The 24,825-nt window shown below is 47.8% G+C and overlaps 1 long non-coding RNA gene across 4 annotated transcripts in view; it reads right to left on the reverse strand.

Moving 5' to 3' along the window:
- LOC311588648 overlaps positions 1 to 19,471 on the reverse strand; it is a 65,821-nt gene extending 46,350 nt beyond the window's left edge. For 3 of the 4 annotated variants that reach the window (XR_014776284.1, XR_014776285.1, XR_014776287.1), the window contains exon 1: positions 19,292 to 19,471. This is a non-coding gene — a long non-coding RNA (uncharacterized lncRNA). The remainder of the gene's footprint in view (positions 1 to 19,291) is intronic. The other variant, XR_014776286.1, reaches the window with a different exon arrangement.
- Positions 19,472 to 24,825: the final 5,354 nt, after the last annotated feature.

A 24,825-nucleotide genomic window follows, 5' to 3' on the forward strand; every position in this document is an offset into this window, starting at 1 on the left:
TGGCCATGCCTCAACCACAGAAAACCAAGGGCCTTTGAAACACGTACACGACTGGCTGCACACTCTAGGAACCGTCATGTTCTTGTTTACAAGTGACAACTTGGCTCAAAACAGCTCAGATCAAAGGAGTTTGGGAGATCCTGGCTCAGACTGCCAAATCCCGGGACTAGTAAAGGTGAATGGGGCTAAGACTAGCTAAACTGGCGAACTGAAAAGCCTCTGGAGCTTTGAACCCACACCTCCATCTCAGGAGTCTGTGCACACCTCTTTGGTCTTTCTTCACACGGATGACCACAGACATTTGACCTAGGATGGTTCCTACATCCACCTTTCTGGCCAGAAAGAACCTTGGCTTCCTGAGCTCCATTTTAAGGAAGTAGAAGAGAGGAGACTGATTGGACAATCCTGAGTGGCATGTTAACTTGTGGACCAATCACAGCAGCCAGAGAATTGGGTTACTGTGATTGGTTCACCTGCATTAGAGAGCCACCCACCAGACGTTGATAGTAGTTAGACTTGGTTTCTGCCAGTGTGGACACTGCTATGGAAAAGCCTGAAGCCAGGGTCCCTGTAAACTGGTGGTGCGCTGCCCATAGACATCACTGCAGTTCTAGTTAAAGGTTTGGAAGAAACAAGAACAAGAAGACAGTAAAGAAATTGAAGACTAAGGTTTTATCTACTACTTACGTTGTTTCCAATAATGGACAATTCACTACCAGATATTTATTACAGTCCTGCGGGATGTGTTCTTTGCAAATTAGTAAACTGAGGCCAAGATAAACTACTTCACTTATCCAGGTTTCCAAAGTAACAAGTGACTTCACTGCCACCCTAGTCATGCCAAATTATCCCACCATCTCCTACGGTTTTGTTGTAGGACCTCCACACACCCATCCCATCCTCACCTGACGCCACCCCCGCCCCACCCCCACCCCACCCCTACCAACCATACAAAACAGCAGGAAACTCCATCAGGGCCACTTTGAGTCCCACCACCCAGACTCCTAGCTTCCCCTTACTATAACAAACACCTGAGAAAAATCAACTTAAAATGAAGAAAGGTTTCCACGGGCAACACCTTTTGAACATTTCGGTCCATGACTGACTGACCCTGTGGCTATGGGCCTATGGCAGTAAATCATGGGCAGTGGTTTGTGGTAGAGGAAGCTGCAACCAGGAAGTAAAAAGGAAGAGTACAGTGTAGCATCCCAAGGTCCCCTTCTAGAGAAATGACGTAACATCTCCCAAAAGCCTCCACCTCTTCCAGCACCTCCAACAGCGCAAAGCTGGGAATTAATGTAACACATGAGAGTGAGGGTGGGGGAACTTCTTAATCCAAGCCACAGCACCTCCACGTGCAGCAGGGCTCTCACAAGCTATGGTGGGAACGCCCACTCCCGTTGCCAGTCTCCTCCAGTTTACCGTGATCTAAGACACTAAAAAGAGAACTGCGACGTCCCCTCTCCACTCAAATGGAAAAGAAGTGCTGTGATCAGCAAGACCGTAGTGTGAAAGGACAAGGAACTCGGGCATTCTGCGCTTACAAACTTCCCGAAATCAGCGGACAGGAGAAAACCAACCCTTACCACTGTGACCTTGGCCTTCCTGTGTTTTCTATCTCTGGGTCGGCTTTCCTTGAAGCGTTCTTTGGAATAACGATGCTTTCATTTCTGGTACCACTCTTCCTGTTATCCCTGTGTTGCCTTGTTTGAGGCAGCATTCCGTATCCTCCACGGCTACCCACCGGCGCTTTCAGTATCAGGGTCCTGTCACCACCTCACTCCTCCGCACCCCACACGAGCCGTCTGTTATTCTCCATGTGCCTAGTTCCAGCCTAGCTCAAAGCATGGCTGCATGGGCTCCAGACTTGCTTATTTATCACGGCTCTCCACACGGAGCAGGGTCCTCGCCCTTTGCACCTGCCTGGATTTCTCACAGCCCATGCAATATACATGGCCATATATAAGTAATTCATAGAGATAGAGATTCGGCTGCCTCTGAATATGCATACAGCCATAAAGACTCTGCGTGTGTAGGTGCTTGCATACGTGCGTGCCTGCATGCACACACACTTACCACCCCTAGAGCCTTCTCCTTCTTAAGCGTACAGAGAAATGCTGTTAGCTTGAATCTTTGCAGGCTATTTGTGGGTGTGAATCAGGAGAAAGGAGAGCTTCTGGATGCATGTGCATCAGTGAGGAATGGGTGGGTGGTGTGGAAGGTACAGCCACTTAAGGGAGACCACACTGCCACAGTGATTAAGTAAAGTGACAGGGGACCTACAGGTCCCAGACCAGAAGAGCCACCTCAGTCGCCTTAGGAAGCAAGCAGAGCAGATCTTTATGAGCTACAATAGCTACCAACAGGAAGTGCCACGTGGCTCTTCCCCGTGAGTGGAAGGGAACACAGAGCTGAAGTGAGGCGAGAGCATGCTAAGACTCCGAAATCTAAGGAAACTCAGGAAACCCGGCAAGCTCAGGAAGCAGTCAAAGGCCCCTCTCCAATGACCAGTCGCACTGAGGGAGAGGGCCTCTCTGATGGAGCAGCCTGCAAGTTGAGCAGAGAGCCCCAGGATGCAGCTTTTGGGAGTTATCAGCATCCTCAGTGTTGCAGCTTCCTATGAGTCATTGTGCTATTATAAGTAAATCCAATAAACTCCTTGATTTACAAAGCTAAATTCGGTGGGACCTTTTCTTTGGTCTGCCGCAGGTGCACCACCTGTGATGAATAGATCTTTGTCCATCTCGCCCCAGGAAAGGCCATATGGCAGGGGGGGTAAGAAAGGTGCTGAACAGTTGTTCCCAAGAAGACAGTGCTGTAGGTTAGTGTGTGCCTTAAAAGTAAAATGTGCAGCCAACTATAAAAAGCCATTACCCAAGGGAAATGGGATGCAGGACATTTAACTTTGGAAATTTTATATTTTGAAATAGTGTTGTTTGAATAGGAGTGTCCATGTTGTTGTTGTTGTTGTTTTCTGATCTATTTCATCAAGCTTTAAATGCCATTGAGATTTAAGATTCCATTAAGGACTCAATCAGAAAAAAAGAAAGGAAACACGGGGGGGGGGGGGAGATAGAAGAAAGAGAAGGGGAAATGAGGGTAAAGGAATAACGAAGTATGTACCACCCTTTAATATAGGATCGTAATATTCCTCAGGACCCATGCGGTAGAAGGAGAAAATTGTCTCCCACAAGCTCCTGACCTCCGTATGTACATGTGGTGCATGCAGCACCATACACACACACACACACCACATCACATCATATCACATACACACTACCTACACTCACACACATACCACGTACATATAAACATGTGTGCACATACACACCTGACATATGTATGGGTCCTGGGGAATCAAACTTAGGTTGTCATGTTTGGCCACAGGTCCCTTTACTGGCTAAGCCATCTCACCAGCCTTGATACATGTGTCACGTTTAACTTGAAAAATTAGTCTTTGGTTGTTGCAGTTGAATTCTTGAATTCTCTCTCTGTAGTGCAGGCTGACCTTACACTCTTCTTGCCTTAGTCTCCAAGTGTTTGACTAATAACTGCCATCTATGCAGGCAGGCGAGCATATCCTCCTGGGGTTTACAGAGCTGAGGTTCTGCGCTGGACAAAGGTATAGCTCAGATGTGACATGCTTGCCTAGCCTGTGCTATCAAAAATAAATTAAGAAAGATGATTTCTTAAAAGAAAGTGAAGTTCACCCATGCTGTGAAGTAGACAGCCTTAAGTGCAGTCTCGGCGTTGGCCTCCCTGTGTTGCATGGGAGCCGCATTCCTGGTACAGCCTCACCTTCCCGCAGTGGAGTCTGTGAGCTTCACCCTTGCACATCACAGCCTGAACCATCTCTGGCCCAACGCAGCTCATCTCTCATGGAGCGCCTCCAGCAAAGACAGCTCCTGTGACCCTGGTGCTGCTTGCCGCTCTTGAGCAAGTCCCACAGGCCCCTGGGCTCCCACACTGTGGCTCCCATGGAAATAAACTTCATGGCATTTTTTTTTCCTGCAAATTAATTCTTCTCCAATGTTCCTCACATCGCTGGGCCCCATCCATCCTCGAGGTGACAATTAGGCCTCACTCTGAGTTGTTGTAATCTCCAGCCACCATTTCCTGGTGGCCGTTTGTTTGTCACATTCTCAGACAGGGCAGGAAGTTATTTCTTGTGGCCTCTTCACTTGCCTCCGCAAATGAGCTCCCAGCTCCTCTCCTCCAGGTCCCCGCTGTGTTATTGCTGTGACATGCGCATCCCCCCAGCTGAAGGTGGCATTTCATGGTTTTCTTAGAAACCTTGGTTTGCTACAATTTACGCCTTGATTAAAAATGTGCTGTCGGGTGAAACACCCCATCCAGGGGAGAGATATTTGTTAATTAGTAAAACAAATCAGGTCAAATGTTCCTCATAAAAGATTTTGCACATCTGCAATCCTGAAATGGCTTAAATTTGGCTTCCTAAGTGATTTTATTTGACAGAGAATAAAGGCAAGAAGAAATCTACATTGTTGTAGGAAAGTTCTAGAAGTGGCGAGAGAAACCATCTTTTTCCTAGCACTTAATTTTTTTTCATAAAACCATGCATGATAAATAATGTCTAAATAATGACAATTCTGATCCTATAGGCTTTGGTTGAACTTAAAGTAAGAGATACCCAGAGTCGGCATGTGACCAGTGCCATTCCTTCAGCAGCTTTTCTCTGAGGCAGGCCATCTGATATGCAGTCAAATGATGATTGTTTTTTAAAGTATGTCCCTCAGGCCCAGGGTCAGCTCTGGGGACATGATGCCTCTCTGCCTGTCCCCAATGTTAAATGGGCATGTTCTTCATCTCCCCCAGTCACCCAGAGTGAGAACCAAATTTATAAGGCTCTTTCTTCTGAATGGAAACATCCCTTCCTAGAGGTAAGCAGGACAAGACTCAGAACTCAGCTTTCAAGAGAGAGTGCTTATTGCTTTTGCAGAGGGCCTGAGTTTGGGTCTTAGTGCCCAAATTGAGCAGAGGGTCTCACAACAACCTAAGACGCTAGTTCCAAGGTATCCAAATACCCTCTTCTGGTCTCTTTACACACAGGTACATGCACACGTGCACCCACACACACACACACACACACACACACACACACACACACACACACACACACGCACATATTAATGAAGCTTCCTCAGCACTTGGCCAGAGAACTCTGAGGAACAGCTTTCCTGGTTGGGGTGGGCCTTTTGAGTAATGCACTGCCTCCACTCTCCTGTAATTTACTGAAATAAACTCAGTGCTTCACCAAGCTAGTGTTAGGTGAGATTATTCATTTGGTCTGTCGTTGGTACTGGAGTAAACGGACATTTGTTGACATCTCCCCAGGGAAAGGTAGCGAACAGAGGTCTCCCTATCTCTGGTCCCTGAGAGCCTTCTAACACTCTCCCAGGTCAGCCCCTCTGTGAAGTGTGTGCTGTGTTAATAACCTGATGCCATGTTTTCTCAGGTATGTTCACCCTTTGTTTTTGGTGGCCCTTCAAGCCAATGACGGCTTCTTCTAACCCCGGGGAACCACAGGGTTATGACATCATGCTCACATTTTGATTCCTAAAAACAGAGAGCATCCCTTAATACTCTCTCTTAAAATTTTCCCAACTTCCATCTGCATGGCAAGCATACTGAGTACACAAAGAGAAGAAGAACGCACGCTTACTCCCCGCCATCATCCTGCATTTATTAATAGTAACTGATAAAAATAAGCGCAGCGTGAACGGTTCATGTGGACCATTACTGCACTGCTTTCCCCTCCTCTCAATAGCTCTTTGGCAGCCATGGGGATTGAACCTGGTTCCTCACGTACGCCAGGAAAGCACTCTACCACTGAGCTTCAGGTCCAAGCCAGTGCAAAAGCCCTTTGAGGTCAGGTATTCATACTGTACAAACAAGGAAGCTGAGACTCTAAGGAGCCTCAGGATTGGTGAGACTTAGGCCTTGCTCATAGCAGAAAAGGGCCAGAATGAGGATGCTTGACCCATGGAGCCCAGAGTCTTGAGCAAGACCAGACAGTGACAATTTTACTCTAAGAACTGTGAACGGCCAAGGATAAGGTCAGGGACAACGCTGTAACTTGGGAAGTCAGGCACAAGGACTGTTCAACAAGTCTTGTGGTTCTTTGTGACAGAAGCAGGAAGCCAGCTTGAAGTGGCTTTGAAAACAAAGAAGCTCTACGGGCTCTTTACAGAGAGAAATCCTGGGATGCAACCATGGCTAGACCCAGCTGCTCCTGCAGTGTCAGCAGGCCTGGTCCCCAAGTCTTAGGTCTGCTGTCCTCCGGGTGCCTTGCCAGGTAGGCATCTGCTCTGACCACGCCACAGATGTCCCCCAGCTCCAGAAACACAAGGAACAGCTTGGCACCTTCTGCCAAAACCCAGGGCATCGCAGCCAGGAACTCCAGCCAAGTCTTGAGCCCACCCCCGACCTGTGTGCCAAGCCCTGTGTGTGTGCCTGGATGGTCTACTGTGCCTGCCCCAGCTGCTGAGAATAGGGCTCCAAGAGGGAAGCAGGCATGATCTCAGAGGGCCGGCTGTGCCAACCATGACCATCGCCTTTGTTCCCCGTCCTTCCCAGGACAATAAAATAATAACATAAAAACAAAATCAAATATGAATTTGAATTAATAAAAGTAATCAAATTACAAATTAAATGGTAAGAATTTAATTGCCTCAATTAAAATAAGTAAACTATACAAACGTACATCTTAAATACATTTTTTTAAAATTTGGTAAGAGATGTGAACATCTCTGGGGCTGAGTAGCTATGCCATGTATGAGAAAGGAGGGAAGACTGCTGTATTTTTTTTTTTCTTTGTCCATGAAAACAGAGGGAGAAGCATGGGCGAGCACTGGCTGTGTTCTGGAAGCCCCAGCATCTTCTCAGACAGCTGGTAGTTGGTGACTAAAGCCCAAGCCTTCACAAAGGAGACCCCAAAACAATAAACAATGCGTGCATGGTGCTTTAATATTTTTTTTCACATATTCCTTGAGAATTTCACGCATGCGTACAATATATTTTGGTGATGTTTAGCCTATTTCCACCTGAGATTGCCCCCAGGCACCTTCCCCACTGTGTTCCCCTCACTTCTTGTCCTCTCTGGTTTGTTTTTTATATATAAATCATTGAGTCCGCTTAGTGCCCATCTGCACACGGTTTGGAGTCATCCACTGGAGTTTGAGCAACCCACCACAGGCCAAACCCCCTGAAGAAAACTAACTCTTCCTCATCCAGTGGCCATCCACCCCCAACAGCTCCTCAGCTAGAGGTGGAGCTTTGTGAGCCCTCCCACTTCCCTGATGGAATTCCAGCTACAAGATCTTGTGTAGGGCCTGTGCGAACAATCACAGGCACTGTGAGTCTGTGAGTAGAAAGGCTGTCGTGTGCAGAAGATGCGGTGTCACGGCAATCCTTTCCTAACTCCAGCTCTCCAAGACCTGTCTAATGCTCCCTGGGCCTTGGGGGAAGAGTGTGTGGCAGAGATGTCACGGTTAGAGCTGAGTACTCCACAGTCACTAATTCGCCACACTTTGAACTGTTAGCCACTCATGTACAGCATTTTTAAGTTAACTGGGGTTTTTTGTTGTTGTTGTTGTTGTTGTTGTTGTTGTTGGGGGGGGCTTGTTTTGGGTTTTTTTTTTTTTTCTTTTTTTTTTGGTTTTTTGAGACAGGTTTCTCTGTGTTAGTCTTGGCTGTCCTGGACTCACATTGTAGACCAGGCTGGCCTCAAACTCACAAAGATCCACCTGCCTCTGCCTCCCAAGTGTAAATTAACTATTTTCAAAAGCTTTGGGATCGACAAGACAGTTCAACAGTAGGACAATCCCACAACAGGACACACCTGAGCCTTGCTCAGCTCCCTCGTCATGTGCATCATGATGACGTAAGATGCTCATCTTACGTCATCACGATGCACTTCTCAAAGGCAAGCTGGTATTGGCAAATCTTATTCACTAACCTCCAGATCGTATTTGAATTTCACTAATATTTTTTCTCCTGGTGGTACTCAGGAGGCAGGCACTCTACCACTGAACCTTTAGGTTTTTGAGACAGAGTCTCTCTCTCTATAGGCCAGGACAGCCCGCAAGCTCCTCCTACTTCAGCCTCCCAAAGGGGTGATAGGCCTACACCACCATGCCTGGCTATATTCACCAATTTTTTTCATTAATATCTTTCTTATATGCATGTTCCTCCTACCATGTGTGTTCAGCCTCTACGTCCACCCACCACAAGCCTCCTATGCACTGGGACAGTTTCTCCCATCACTCCTGTTCTCCAAGATCCTGGCAGTGTAGCCGGGCAGTGGTGGCGCACGCCTTTCATCCCAGCACTCGGGAGGCAGAGGCAGGCAGATCGCTGTGAGTTCGAGGCCAGCCTGGACTACAAAGTGAGTCCTTGACAGCCAAGGCTACACAGAGAAGCCCTGTCTCGAAAAACCAAAAACAAACAAACAAGATCCTCGCAGTGCTCAAAAATTCTAGCCAGGTACCCTACAGGCTCTCCCACACAGTAGGACCGGTTAACGCTTATCTTGTAGTTTACTGGGTCACACACAGAGCCTTGCATTTTTACTTACAGCATGCAGAGCTAGCCATGAGCTCTATAAATGACCAATGCCTTTGAAGATGAGTCTCCTAGTTGAGGCTAATCAGTGCCCTTAGGGATGGGTCCCCTAGTTAATGGTAGTCAGCTCCTTTGGGAATGGGTCCCCTAATTGATAGTGACCAGTGTGTTTGAAGATGAGTCCCCTAGTTGATGGTATGCAGCACCTTTGAGGATGGGTCCCCTAATTGATAGTGAGCAGCACCTCTAGAGATGAGTCACCCAGATGGAGCTGCTCATCATTTCCCTTGCCTAAACCATACCCATAACGCACCTAGGAATTGTGAAATCAAGTGCTCAGAAGAAGCAGCATATATTAGGAATATTTTGCATTTCAAGTAACAATGGTTTAAGTGACACAAATATTCAGTTATATTGGAAATATAAGAGACAGATACTTCCGCATTGGTGCTTTGTCGCTGTGACATCAGAAAAGCCCCAAGCATGTCTCTCTGGCCTCAGCAGATGACTTGTAGCCTTGTGGTTTCAGAATGGTTGCTGAGGGGGCTGGAGAGATGGTTCAGAGGTTAAGAGCACTGACTTGCTCCTCCAGAGGTCCTGAGTTCAATTCCCAGCAACTACATGGTGGCTCACAACCAGCTGTAACGTGACCTGATGCCCTCTTCTGGCCTGCAGGTGTACATGCAGGCAGAGCACTGTATACATAATAATAAATAAATAAATCTTCAAAATGGTTGCTGAAATCTCCAGTTGTTGCATCTACATTCCGGACAGGGAGAAAGTGGTGTGTCTGCTGCTTACAAAACAGCTGTTCTCAGAACTGCTCCCTGTGAGCAGAGGACTTTGACCTGTCCTCGGTAAAAAGCCGGACTGAAGTGCTTTCAGAGCTCACAGCAGAGGCAGATGGGGAAGAAGGTTGGAGACGGGTAAAGAGATTCCCTGTCAACACTGCCCACCAAAGGAGACAGAACCTAAAAGCAATTCCCACCCACATGAGTGCAAAACTCTAAATGTCCTGAAGTAGTCATCTTTGTTGTCTGAGAAATAATCACTTTCGTACTTGTATCTAATTAGACGGTATTCATTAGGTTTAATTTATTTGAAATCATCTCAATGACATGAATATGTCTGAGCACAGGCCAGGATGCTCTCAGGAGCCTCTCCTCTCAGCCTGGAGCAGCTCGGCTAGGTAGTTCTCTGGGGCCCCCCTGGTCTTCAGCGCTTTGCTGAGGGCTGTACCACACAGAATCTGGGTATCACCCTGGGTCAACCAAGGGTACATTCCCAAAATAACTAAACTCTGTCAGAAGTCAAAACAAAACTGGGCCCTCAAGCCTACTGTGTGCCATCTACTTTCCTGATAAGGGGATAGTGTGTGATGTCCTGCAGGATTCTCAAAGGTAGAGAGCAGGGAGTGAAATGGGCATGCTGGGCCCTCATGCCCAGAGCAGATGATACAGCCTGGATACACACATCTGCCAAGCTGCCCACTGCATGGCACTCAGACCTCACACAAAACAAAACTGCTATGCCAGGAAGCTCTCTATGGCCTTTCGTGCGAACATCAAGACTCCTCCACTGCCCTAGATGAGTTTGAGATCCGGTACTCAGGCCATGGCCTCCTAGTGAGAGGATTCTGAGATGTGGCCAGAGTTCCAGGTATGGGTGGGGTAGGGATTATAACCCAACCAGCTGGGCTCTGTCCCTTTCTGAATCTTACCTCCCAAGATGATTATTTGAAATTGCTTCCCAAATCAACTACCTAGAGGCAAATCCTTACCAAAGGTCTCCTTCCAAGACACACTGGATTAAGACAAAACATCATCAACATCATCAGTAACACTTGTGGGCACTATTGATATCTTCAATATGTACCTGGAATGGTGCCAGACAGCGGACACCCAACTCCACCCTTTTCACCAAAGGGCGGTTACTGCTATGGACAAAAAGATTGAGGCCCAAAGAAACTTGCTCAATGACACACAGTGGAAAATGTCAGGAACAAGCGAATGAACAGATCATGCTACGCATGCATGTGTACAGGTAGATGTATATCTTCTGAGGGAACGGCACGCATCCTGCATGCATCGCACTGTGTGTGTTTATAGATTTACACACATCCATATAGTGCAGAGTACTGTTTGTTTCATGAGCTGCCGTTTTTGTTTACATGAGTATGTTTGTGTCTGTGTTTGGGGGGGGGTACATATATGTGACTTCAGACGCTCTCAGAGCCCAGAAGAGGGTTCAGAACCTGTCAGAGCTGAGGCTACAGGCAACTGAGATCTGCCCACATGGATGCTAAATGCAGGCTTGGGACTCCTGCAAGACTAGTATCTGAGCCATCTCTCTAGCCCCTGGACGGTTATTTTATTGACACATATTAGCTACACATAACAGCGGGTTTCACCACGACATTCTTCTGGGTACATAATGTATTTGGTCTTACTCATCCCCCTACTACGGTGTCTCACCCCCACCCCCGCCCCTGCTAACTCTCTTTCTAACTCGTCCCCTACTATTCCCAACTTACCTGTCTCTTTTGTCTTGTAACCCCATAAATTTACGGGTGAGAGGTTGTTTGTGGAAATATGGCTACCCCACTGGGGAAAATGTCCTTCCTGGCAACACTGACTGCCTATAGATCCTTGGAGTCAAGGTGTGGTGGGGGATGGGGGGGTGGGGAAAGTGGAGATGCTTGGAATCTCCTCCTCTGTCCACGATGAAACACGGCTGGGCCTGGACATGCCCAGTTCCTATACAGGCAACCACAGCTATCATGAACTCACAGATGCAATGTCACACATCATATCCAGGAGACAGCATTCCACGGCACTCCACCCCATCCTTCCCTGAGCCCTGGAGGGGGTGGAATAGATGTCCCACTTAAGGCTGAGCATTCGACAGTCATTTATTCCCTGCCCTTTAGCCACTTTCTGCATTTACTTCCCTCCACTGCAAGAAGCTTCTCTGAGTAAAACCAGCAGCACTACCAAAATGAGCATAAATATGGTGTTTAGAGTTGGCGCGGCATATCTATAGTGGAATATTACTCAGCCAGTAAAAGGGAGTGCTATCATATAATACTGCCAGAACACGCATGAACTCTGAAGACTCCAAACCCTAATGGCTACAGCACACAACTCTGTTTGTATGAAGTCATTGGAATGTATGGCTCAAGACAGAGCTTGAAGAGCGAGCTGTCAGGAAGCCAAGGGGGAAGGCTGCTTGATGGCACTGTAGCATGGGGGCACAGCTTGGTGGTCCCAAGGCTAGTCACCAAGACAGTGAACCAGGACAGTGATGGCGTACGAAGAACTAACTGCCACTGGTTCGTTCTCTGAAATTGCTGAAATACGCGTACCCCATGTCTAAGTGAAACAGGGCTCCCCTCAGAGAGGATCAGTGAGGTGATGAACCTGGCTTCCAGCAGAGCACAGCCAAGCTCCCTGCAAAGGTGTGCCATGAGGAAGGGCCACTGACATGCTAACATGCTTGGCTGCCTGTGGTTGCTTATCAAAAAGTGTCAGCGTTGCCAGCCAAGCCGGGGGCCCTCTTGCTCTCTCCTCCAGGTTCCCAGAACTTAGGTTTGCTGTGGCTTTGGCAAGAGATGCCCTGCAGCTTGGGACTCATCTTCAGAGGCCATCAGACCTGTGGAAGCTGAGCTGCAGACGTTACCCAGCCACAGCAGGATGCGGGGCCCTTACCAATAAACCCGAGAGTTGCCAAACTGTGCTCATCAGTATCAAGGAAGGAGCAAACCCCATGAATCTGGTACAAAAGCAGTTAAGTAGGGGTCCAAAATTATGCTCACTTCGTGCTGGGGTTTGACATTGTGGCTTAATCCTGAGGGCTGACAATCTGCCGCAATCTAGCTCCTTAAAGCCCCTTCTAAAGCGTCAAGGGTCGTCAGTTCCTGAAGCAGGGTGCCGTGGTCTGCTGAACCCTTCAGAGAATCAGAGTGTGGAATGGCACGTTAAAGGCTCTGAGACGCCCTGCAGCACAGGCCGGCAGGGAGAGCACTGCAGCTCTGGAGCCGGAGCCAGCATCTGAGTTCAAATCCTGACTCAGCACAAGCTGTGTGACATCAGGAATATTAGTCGCTCTCTCGCTCTCTCTCTCTCTCTCTCTCTGGTGCTTCCTCCGTTTCTTCACTGATAGACTCAGATGAAAACAGAGCAGGTTTATATGTGATCAGTGTGACAGGAATTCAGTGGGTCAATCAACTAAATACATGTGTGTGCACACAGAATATATTGTATGTATACAATATGCATTATATATGTGTAACATATATGTGTTATACACATATACATATTATACATGCATACATGTATGTATATGTGTATATGTTTGTATGTATATATATATACATATATATGTGTGTGTGTATATACACACACACACACACACACACACACATCCCTCAGGCCCTCAGTGAGTATCTCCCCAACCTCAACTGGAGACCTTCATCTACAGACCCACTCTGTCTTCTGAGACAATTCCTCTGCATACAGATTGCCTAGAAAATGGTCCCCATATGATGTTCAATGGAGACTTTGAATCTAACTCCTTAGGCCAAATACAACAACAGATCCTTATTTTAATGGCTGCTGGAAACTCTACGATACTAAGAAATCAGAATTTAGCTGGCCAGTTCCCACTGATGCGCAGCTGAATGCTCCCCTCCCCCCCCCAATCCATGCACATCACCACATTGCACGGTCCATGCACATGGTCTACCTGGACGCGGCCTCGACCGCCACCTGGCCTGCTTCTTTTTTGTCCTCTGTGCTGTGACCATCCCAAAGGCCTGGCTTGCCCTTGAACCAAGGCCAGTGTCAGAGCTCAGCAGGTTAAACAAGATGTAGGGCCTGATGGGCCAGGGATGACGGCGCCAGCTCCTACCAGGGTCCAAAGCAGATGGAGGAAGCCAGAGGGAGATTATAATAAAGAGGGAGTTGGCAGCTGGGCCTTCCTTTGGGAACCGGGGAGGCCAGCAAGGATGAATTAAATGCCTTTTTTGGGGGGAGGGGGGAGGTGAAATGAGCTGGAATCTAGCCACAGGCTTGTCTTGTGTCTGACAGCAACACATATGCCTGGCAAAGACGGACTCATGGGTAGACAGTTTGGGAGTCCATGGTGTGACGTAAGGGACGCAGGTCTACAAAACCCAGCTTTATGTGCCTGGGTTGCTGTTGCTGTTGTTGTTGTTGTTGTTGTTGCTGCTGTTGTTGTTGTTGTTGTTGTTGTTGTTGTTGTTTCACCCACTTCACCCAAGCCAGACCATTTCAGGTCCTTTGCATAGGCTGGGCTCTGATTCTGGACCTATGGACCTCCATGCTCTGCCCACAGATGGAGCCTTTTCCTTAAGAGTCATTTCTCCAGCCCCTCTCCACCCTGCAGCCGTAGACACCCTCTGAAAAGCAGCCATTCTTCCCAGCACCCATGATGCTGCCCATCCAAGCTACCTGTTTGCTCCTCTTACACAGCCCTTGGAAGTATCCTGGGGCTGGTACAGCTCAGAGGAACAGTGCTTGCCCAGTGTGGGAGTTCGGGTGTCAACTTGACAGGTCTAGACTCTTTTAGGATGACAACATCCATGAAGGATTCTGTAGATTGGGTTAACTGAGAAGGGAGGGTCCACTGTAAATATGGGTAGGACCATCCCTTGGCCTGTGCTTTGGGGGGAGGGGGTCCTGGACTCAATAAAGAGGAGAAAATGAGCCAAGTGCCAGCGTGCTGCTTGCTCTCTGCTTGCTGACTGTGGACGCAGAGTTGCTTCGTACGGCAGCCACTGCTGCATGGTGAACTGTGCCCTTCAACAGTGAGACACTTCTTTCCTCAATTTGCTATCTTTTCTTCTTATTTACTTACGTCTGTTTCAAGACAAGGTCCCATTATGTAGTTCTGGCTGTCAGGAAATTTAGTGTGTAGAAAAAGGTGGCCTCGAACTCACAGAGGTCTGTCTGCCTCCACCTCCACCTCTGCGTCCCAAGTGCAGGGATTCAAAACACCACCATTAGGCCAGCCTTTAAGTTACTTTCATCCGGTAATTTACCATACCAATGAGAAGAGGAACTAATACACCAAGCATGTGCAAGACCACAAAATAATAATAATAATAATAATAATAATAATAATAATAATAATAATAATATAATAATAATAGCTCTCTTTTGTTTTCTTGCTCGATCCATTGTCCTAGTCTAGACTGCTAACTCCACAATGACAGAGATTTTTGTCTTCCTTGTCCCTGCTTTGTCCTGTCCCCATACTGCTTTGCATAGAACAGGGATGGAGCTACACAACACAGGGATCAAGCCAGGGCTTTCCACACACACACACACACACACACACACACACACACACACACACACAAACTGGACAAATAAATATTCAGCTATTGTGCACCTGTTCCTTTCTCTAAAAATGAGAGTGCAGCCTAGAGAGATGGCTCCGTGGCTAAGGATACTGGATGCTCTTGCAGAGGACCCAGGTTCAGTTCCCAGCAACTACAGGAAGGTTTTTTGGCTATACCACCAGGTCCAAGGTATCTGATGCCCTCTTCTGGCATTCGGTGGTACTGCATCTACTGCACCCATGTAATGTAGTTCTGCACATGGGGGCAGGGAAGGGCGGAGGAAGGGGCGCTCATGCACGTAAAGTAAATTTTTTAATTAAAAATAAGTTTTTAAAAATGGAAAAGTTTAAAAAAACTTTCACCTTGCCAGAATATCACGAACGTTAAGCAGCCCCGTGAACACTCTATGCAGAGTACAAGGCCCCAGAACTCAGTCCAAAGAAGCCCACTATCATTTCAGTTCTCCCCTGGACTTCCAAACCCATAATTTTACCCTGAAATGTCTGGCCCAGATCCCTTTACTGCTGCTGCAGACCGCTAAAGATAATTATCACACGAAGTTCTGGGGACCAAAATGTTATTAATCCGCGCTTCTTTACAGCCCAGCTCAAAGGTCAGTTCTTAGCAATTAACGGTGCCTGGGGGGCAGACTCTGACTTACTCATTAAGGTAGAAAACCGGCCTCTAGCCACTGTCCACTTAAAGTCTTAAATGCCAATGATTACAGCCAGCACGGTCCACACCCACCTGCTGACCAGCGGTATTAATTATTTACAGAACAACACTAGTGACCAAGTGTCTCTCTTTGAATTCGTAAATCCCCTACAACAGTCTCTGGTTGTATCGCTCATTAGCGGCTCCGCATGTAGCAACAACCTGCAAGATAGGGGGGTAGGGGGGTTGGGGGGTGGGAGGCGCGGGTGAAGGGGGCTGTTGCTACAAAACAGATTTCCCTTTACCAGAAAACCAAGGAAAAATCAAGTGGTTTTCAAAGTATCGTGCTCCCTCTCGTGGCCGAAATATAAACTGCAACACCACAGTGCTGCAACCGGCCTTGGAGTCAAGCAGATGAACTTCAACCCGAAAAGGGGATAGATACACATGACTTTTATTAAGTTCTATGTGGGAAGGGGGTAATGTGCATAAAACTCTTAAAATAACATGAATTGGAGCTTGTGCCAAAATAAGGCTACACCTGAACCCTTTCCCTTGGATTTCAAAGCCAACTTGTGCCTGCAGGGTAAGGGGAGGTGGGGAAAGTATTGGTATTTGTTTAGACGGGGAAGAAAGGCTTTCCTGCTGTAAGAAGACCGGATCTAAGCTCCGAGCCTCCTCTGGCTGCCAACATTTTCTTAAGCAACCTCCTTTGATGAGGCTGCTGCCAATTAATGGAAACACACACGGAACACACAGGGGTGATTTCCAGAGAAATCCACCAGGCCTGAGAATGAAGGGGAAGCCGGAGCTTTTGAGGCAGAAAACAGAGGCTGCCAAGCCAGAGACAGGCGGCTTCGGTTGCATGTGTGGTGGTCCCAGCAAGAGCCCGGGGTCATCGGGAGGAAGGGGGCTCCTCGGGGAGACCCACTTAGTTCGAGTCCCTCAGCAACTTTTGAATTGTACGCCATTCCAACGGCGCCCCTCCTCTCACTATTTCTTGATACTGTTTCCAAGACTGGAAATTCCCCAGCTCTCTTGGAGGGCAGCGAGCTGGGGTTCTGGATGCAACCCTCTGCCATCCATCCCTTACAGTCCAAAGGAAACCCTGCTGACCCTAAGTGGCCACAAACTAGGCAGTGGGCAGAAGTTCATCTGTGAGAGCATCCACCCAAAGCTTTCACACTCAGGAGTGGAAAAGAGTGTCAGGGACAAGCTATAGCCTGGAGGGGTGGCCATGGGTACAGGTGCATAAAGGGGGGAAAAATAGGAGAGCTGGAACTATGGGCAGGAACCCCCCAACTGACTTCCACAACCCACTCCCCACAAATGCATATTCGTTTGTAATATAAATACAAACAGAATGCTACCTCAAACAGTTAACAGTAGCTGCCTCAAGAGGCTGGTGGAGGCAGGACCTTGGCAGTTTTCCCTCCCACTTGTATCATATAAGTCTGGTTTATTTTTTGTTGTTGTTTCTGTTTTGTTTTGTTTTTCGAGACAGAGTTTCTCTGTGTAGCCTTCACTGTCCTGGACTTGCTTTGTAGACCAGGCTGGCCTCGAACTCACAGTGATCCTCCTGCCTCTGCCTCCCAAGTGCTGGCACCACCAGGCATAAGTCTGGTTTTAAAACTGGGAATGGAGCTCAGTGATGGATTATTTGTCTGGCATGCTTGAAGTCCTGAGTTTGATCCAAAGAACCACTGTAATTAATTAATTATCGTTGATGAAAGTCAGCTGTTATTCACTCCTAGATTTTGATCCCATGTAAGGAAGGGAAGAAATGTCTTCATAACTGCTAGACCCTTAGAAGCTCAGATATGGAAGATTCACTTCCCAAAAGGTTCTAAGGATAAATGCCTCCCACCTGGAGAAAGCAGGAAGTGAAGAAGTGCATCGTGTCGCGCTTCAAACTCTACGTAAATGAAAAGGGCTCCAGGTTCAAAACCAAAACCACATTGCACCAGTGCACGAGTAGCTTCTCAAACCTCAGGCAACAACAGAAGGCCTTGGGGTGTGTCTAAAGCACAGGGGGCAAGGTATCCTAGGGTGGCTCACTCCGCAGGTCTCCACTGTGACCAAAGGGACAGGGGTGTCAGGAGCCGAAGCTGGAGCTACGGTTCCCATCCTGGGGTCCTCACACTGAAGCAGCGCCCACTGGTCCTTTGGTAAATAGTCCACTTTCAGCAAAGGAGGAAATCACAAATGGAAGACGGATCGGCCCCATAGTTGCCGGGAAGGGTGGTGCCTCAGAATGCCCTGCACCCTGCTTGCTACAATGCAGGTTCCCAGCAAGCAAGCGTCCAACGCTGAAGGCAGCCCAAGGGTCTGCAGATTTAAAAACGACTCTCGCACACATACCACGAGTCTAAGATATGGCCCAGTATCAGAATTACCAGGTTTGGCTTTCAAACTCCATTGGGATGAAAAGGAACACTGAAAGAGGGAGCCAGGTGTGGTGGCACACACTTGTAATCCCAGCACTTTGCTGTTTTACCATGCATTTAAGGCCAGCCTGGCCTTAATAAAGGGGAGGAGGTGCAACAGAAGGCCAAGTGATCACTCAGCTTAAAAAGCTGCTGTCAGTGCTGGAGTGACAACTCAGCTCAAAGACTAGGAGCACTCACTGGCTGCTCTTCCAGGGAGACCTGGGTACAGTCCACAGCACCCACACGGTAGCTCACAACTGCCGTGTTAACTCGGTTCTAGGGGATCTAGCACCCTCTTCTGGCAATCTTGAGTACTGCATGCATGTAGTGTACATACATATATTTAGGCAGAAGGTTTTGGGTTTTGGTTTGAGAGATTTTTTGTTGTTGTTGTTTTGTTTTGTTTTCTGTTTGTTTGTTTGGGTTTTTTGCTTGTTTTTCCAGACAGGGTTTCTTGGTGTCGCCCTGGCTGTCCTAGAACTCATTCTGTAGACCAGTCTGGCCTCCGATTCACATCCACCTGCCTGCCTCTGCCTCCCTGAGTGCTGGGATGAAAGTTGTGTGTCGCTGCCGCCACCCAGCAACACTCTTACACAGAAACATAAATACATAAATACTTAAGTTGCTCTAATGCTAAGAAAAGCCTGGGTTCCTGCACAGCACAATAAAGAAAGATCTCCAAAAACCACTGCTCAATCCCGGACACTACAGTAACTCGCGGGCGCCTCTGGGCCTCTCGCAGGTGAATTTTCTAATCCAGTGAGGGCCTCTCTCCCTCACCCACATGCGGCACCAGGAACCGGGAAGAGAAACACAGCCCTGCCCTTGGCTGGCTTCTGGAGCTGCCTCAGCACTCCCACATTGTGCACACACCCCACCACTCCCTGCTGCCCTCCATCCCTCTCCACCACCTGGACCAGCTGCTGCCTTACTTCCTGAGCTGAGTCAAGTTCTAACAACCCACCTGAGGGTGTCATTCAACCACCGTGAGAAACCATTCTTCACTGGGCAAACTGAAGCTTGGAACGCCAAGCGGCAGGGCTACAGGGAAAACTCTGGCTGTGGGACACAAGTACACCCCGACACAGGCCAGGATAGCCTGGAACTCGCTATGTAGCCCAGGCTAGCCTCACACTATCCATCTTAGCTCCCGGATGCCACTGTAAGAATACCGCTTTTTCCGTTGACGGGGAACAGCACCTGTGGGAGAGAGGTTTCAGACCCAGCGCAGCCTCCTCAGCTCAGAGGTTATTGGTCTTACCTGGGTCATGCCAACTGGATACATTCACCCTCTGTCTAAAGTCTTCAGGCCTTCCAGAATAAGAGCTGTCATTTTCATGCCTGGTGTATTCAGGTCTGGAGTCACCCTGCTCCACCTGCTAAGGGCGAGAACCCTGAAGGTCCCACTTTGTCGGCAAAGCCTGTCCTGCCACCTCGGGGACAGCAGTGAGCACGTGTTTGTGGAACCCACGACCAAAGGAACCTGGGCAGGAGCCTGTGTTTTTCTCCACTGGCCTGCCGCTCAGACACCTGGGAAGCCGCCCTCTGTAGCCAGCTGTGTCGGCTGAGGCTGTGAGAAAACATGGGGCCAATTGAAGCAGCAGCAGGCAAGGAAAACTCATCACAGATCTTCAGAAAAGCCCAGGTGGGCACAGTGCAGGTCCATACCTGGATCCCTTCCCCTCACCGAGTACACAATCCAGCTAGGGTGGAACTGACTGAGACACACTCACAGGTCCTCACACCTGTACACAGTATGCTGAGGGCGATTCAAACTCCACATAGATAAGGAGGGTTTTTTTAAACAATATTTTAATTCTTTGAGAATTTTGTACAATGTATTTTTTTTAAGAGTTGTTTATTTTAGCCAGCTGCAGTGGCACACACCTGTAATCCCAGTACTGGGGAGGTAGAGGCAGGCGGATCTTTGTGAGTTCACGACTAGCCTGGACTACAAAGTGAGTCCAGGACAGCCAAGGCTACACAGGGAAACCCTGTCTCAGAAAAAGAGAGAAGGAAAAGAAGGAAGGAAGGAAGGAAGGAAGGAAGGAAGGAAGGAAGGAAGGAAGGAAGGAAGGAAGGAAGGAATTTTGTTTTGTTTTGTTTTGTTTTGTTTTGTTTTGTTTTGAATACTACCTGTGTGGGTGTTTTGTATGAATGCACTTCTGTGTACTACATGCATGCAGTACCTGAGGAGGCCAGAAGAGGGCGTCAGATCCCCTGGATCTGGAGTCATAGACTATTGTGAGCTGCCCTGTGGGTGCTGGGAACTGAATCCAGTTCCCTTGTTCTTAACCACAGAGCCATCTCTCCAGCCCCTACACAATGTATTTTGACCAAATTCGCCTTTCTCCCCCCAACTCCTCCAAAATCCACCCTCTCTATCGTCACCTCCCTACACTCAATTTCTAGTTTTCACTTCTCTTTCTTTCTTTTTCTTTCTTTCTTTATTCTTTCTCCTTTCCTTCTTCTTCTCGCCCCCCTCCTCTTCCTTCTCCTTTTAAAAAAAAAAATGTATGTATTTATTTTTATTATCTGCTTGCATGTACATCTGCACACCAGAAGAGGGCGCCAGATCACATTATAGATGGTTGTGTGAGCCACCACGTGATTGCTGGGAATTGAACTCGGGACCTTTAGAAGAGCAGACAGTGCTCTTAACGTCTGAGCCATCTCTCCAGCCCTGCTCCTCTTCCTCCTCCTCCTCCTCCTCCTCCTCTTCCTCCTCTTCCTTCTCCTCTTCCTCCTCCTCCTCCTTCTCTTCCTCCTCCTCCTCCTCCATTTTTGTTGCCTAGGTACTCTTGGGAGTAGGAACTGCCCTGCATTTTGTCACTCTACCAGGGTAACAACTTTAAAGACAATTGACTTTCCCTCTCCCAGTAGCTATGAATTGCCAATAGCTCCTCAGCTAGGGGTGGGATTTCCTGTCCACCTCCCAACACCATTCTGTGTTGCCTTGAGCTTGTGAAGGGCTTGTGCATACCATCACAGTTGCTGTGAACTTCTATGTGCAACTTTCCAGTGTCTGGGCAACACTGATTTCCTGAGGTTGCCTGCCACCTTGTCTCTTAACAATCTCCCGGCCACCTAGTCCTGGAAGATCACTGAGCCTTGGATATGGGGGTGGGATGTGCACATCTCATTTAGGACTAAGCACTCCATGATCTCTTATCCTCAGTACATGGACCAGACTAAGCTGCGCGTCTTAGAGTTAATTGCCATCTACTGCAAGAAGAAGCTTCTCTGACGGGGGCTGAGAGATGCGCTATGTCCATTTAGCAGAATAATAGTATGAGGTTCTCTCCCAGGGCCCATCTCAGAAAGCAGGCCTCAGATCCAACCAGAAAGTGGCTGGTTGCTTTCATACTATTTATGCCACTGTCACATCAATGGGTGTATCTTGTCTGGCAGGCGTCTGTAGCTTGCGGGGTTCACAGATGGGTGAGAAAGGTAATCAGTCTCCACCAGAAGCCTGCATAGCACCTTCCAGCACTGTGAAAGCTACAGTAGGGTGAAGCTTCCAGAGCAGTACGGCTTGCTTTCTCCATGGTTTTGTTTTTGGTTGGTTGGTTGGTTGGTTGGGTTGTTTTGTTTTGTTTTTTGAGACAAGATTTCTCTGTGTAGCCTTGGCTGTCCTGGACTCACTTTGTAGACTAGGCTGGCCTGCCTCTGCCTCCTGAGTGTTTGGACTAAAGGAATGCGCCACCACGCATGGCTTCCATGTTTTGTAATAAGGGCTTTTTGTGACAGTAGCTCTAGACTTAAGACTCTCTCCATAGCCTGCTCTGCAGTAACAAGTAGCACACGGCTATTAATACGGGAAGGCCTTCTCAGTTTTTGACTTTTACATTTTCAGTGTGTAAGCCGGGCAGAGATGGTGCACGCCTTTAGTCCTTAGCACTTGAGAGGCAGAGGCAGGCAGATCCTGTGAGTTTGAGACCAGCTTGGTCTACAGAGTGAGTTCTAGGACAGCCAAGGCTACACAGAAAAACCATGTCTTAAAAAATAAATAAATAAAAATATTAGTTTGTGTGTGTGTGTGTGAGAGAGAGAGAGAGAGAGAGAGAGAGAGAGAGAGAGAGAGAGAGAGATGGTGTACAATGGGCTTATGAGTACTGGTGTGCCACATGTAGAGTGTGGAGGCCAGAGGAAAACTTCTGAGTCAGCTTTCTCCTTCTACCATGTTCTTAAAATGGAACTCAGATGCTCAGGGTTGTGTGTCAAGCACTTTTATGCCCTGAGCCGTTTCACCAGCCCAGAAGTCTTCTCTTACTGTACAGTGTGGGTCTCTAGACAAGCCTTTTAACAAAGCTCCCAGATTGTTTCCTTCCCACCACAGCACTTTCTCTTCTGAAACTGTCTTTATTCCGTGTGTGTGTGTGTGTGTGTGTGTGTGTGTGTGTGTGTGTGTGTTTATTCTTGTGCCCCTTTCTCTCTTTGAAATTGGATCCCCTTGATAGCAGAGGCCCTGTTCAAACTTGTGCAGGCAACCCAGGAAGGAAGCTCGAGTTTCGTAAAGCTCAGGTGAGCTCAGCTCCATCCAGCCCCAGGCCTTGCACTCATGGCCTCTCTGCCTCTCGCCCCGCCAGCTGGGTCCAGGCTCTGCTTCTCACACACTTACACATGACTCTCCCAGTTTCCCTTCCTTAGCTCGTTGCTGTTCACAATGTTTCGGCATCCCTCACTGTTAGGCCCGTGGAGAACGCTGAGGAACGTGTCCACATTTTATGCAGCAGTTACTTTAAATTTTGATGAATTGTATTGTTTTGACGGGTCTGTCACATCTTAAAACGTGCTGACTGAAAACATATGTTGGACCTTGTTTCCTTTTTTTTTTCCCCTAAAGAAAAACCGCCAACACCCTCTTGCATATAAACTCATGACCACAAGGGGGCAGCACAAGGCCGTACGTCTGCTTCATCTGTGTGATGGCAAGGTCTGGCACATTGGCCAACAAGGCCATTTTTCATAAAAGTCATTTCGGTTTGAGACATAAAATTCGAAACGGGGACACTTATTTGGAGCAGCAGGCTAAGAAGCTATCTATTGGAACAATAATAAGAGTAACAAGATGTATGATTTCTTCCTGGTGCCTGAGGCTTTGTAACGACTGAAGTTCAAGTATTCTTTGTCCTGTTTGTTTTTAAGTCACAGTTGGGTGAAATGTACAGAGCAACAGCAGTGAGCACCAACTGAAGAAACTGAACATCTTGTTAGCTGCAGCATTCAGAAAATCTGTCTTCATAATGGAACCTTCAAAAGAGTAAAGACAGGCTGTGGACAGGGGTGTTCAAGTGTCAGTAAGATCCTCCTCGCCTTCATAAACGCTAGCTAGGGACAGCATCTGTAATCTCAGCAGTGGGACTTGGCAAAGCAGCAAGCTCTGGGTACAGAGAAAACCCCTGTCTCAAAAAGCAAGGTGGGGAGCCACGGAAGAAAACATTGATCTCTGGCCTCTCTATAAATGCACAAGTGTGCATACCTACAGAGAGAGAGAGAGAGAGAGAGAGAGAGAGAGAGAGAGAGAGAGAGAGAGAGAGAGAGAGAGAGAGAGAAGAAGAAGAAGAAGAAGGAGGAGGAGGAGGAGGAGGAGGAGGAGGAGGAGGGAGACTAGGGAGTAGCCAGCAAGCTTAGAGAGCAGTTGGGAGGCATCTGAACTCCATCCATTATTTGCTTTTTTTTTTTGGTTTTGGTTTTGGTTTTTCAAGACACGGTTTCTCTGTGCAGCCTTGTTGGACTCACTTTGTAAACCAGGCTAGCCTCAAGCTCACAGATATCCACCTGCCTCTGCCTCTGGAGTGCTGGGATTAAAGGTATGTGCCACCACTGCCCTGCTAAACTCCAGCCATTTTTACATACTGATTACTTCCAGTGGCATTTCCAGAATGCCATCACTAAGGTCGGTTGAGGAGTCTGGAATAAGTAGGGAAAAGGAAACGGGAAAGGGTTTTTTTTTTTTCCGTGAGCATGAAATTATTGCAAATATCCCTTGTACAGGCAAGAAAATTTAGACAAAAGGAAAAACTGATCATAAAATCCTATTCAGTGTTCACACAGCTGTTGTCACCAGAGAAGTGAACCAACCTCTCTGAGAAGCCTTTCTCGCCTCTGCAGTAAGGACAATAGCGGTGTCTACTTCCTGCGGCTGAGGTGTGTGAGGAATAGGAAATGGTTGCCTCGCCCTGCTCATGCAAAATAGCTACCGGATGACCTTTATTTCAGGCCACACAACTTGCAGTCAAGTGAGTGGCACCTTTTGCTGTCAATTTTAAAAAGTGAAATGACTGCATATCTGTGGTTAGAAAAAGATCCCTTTCATGGTCCTCAAAAGATTTCAGGAAAGCTTACAAATGTTTTGTTCTGTCTGGGATGGGGTGTCCCAACACAGCCCGGGCTGACTCTGAACTCAGCTTTCCCAAGTTCTGGCTTTCTGATGAAACTTTTATCAACCCTGATCACTGCCGTTCCTCCCAGGCTTTGTAACCAGGGTAGATTTAAGAACCAACTCTTGGTAGACACATCAGATCAGGGGCTAAAATACAAGCATTTTCAAAGATGGCTGGCAACATGGCGCAGCAGCTGAAGGGGCTTGCTGCTCAAACGTGGGCCCTGTCCTTGAGCTTGATCCCTGAATTCTACATTCAAGTGGAGAGAGAGAACTGATTCCTGCAAGTGGTCCTCTGACCTCCATTTGTGTGCAGTGGCAGGCTCATTCAGCACCCACACAAAATAAAACATAACAAGTTAAAAAAAAAAAGTAGAAAGGTCAAGCCCACACCTTTAATCTCAGTACTT

This window comes from Acomys minous (assembly GCF_964271855.1).
Source record: "Acomys minous genome assembly, chromosome: 17".
In the NCBI taxonomy this organism is placed as follows: Eukaryota; Metazoa; Chordata; class Mammalia; order Rodentia; family Muridae; genus Acomys; species Acomys minous.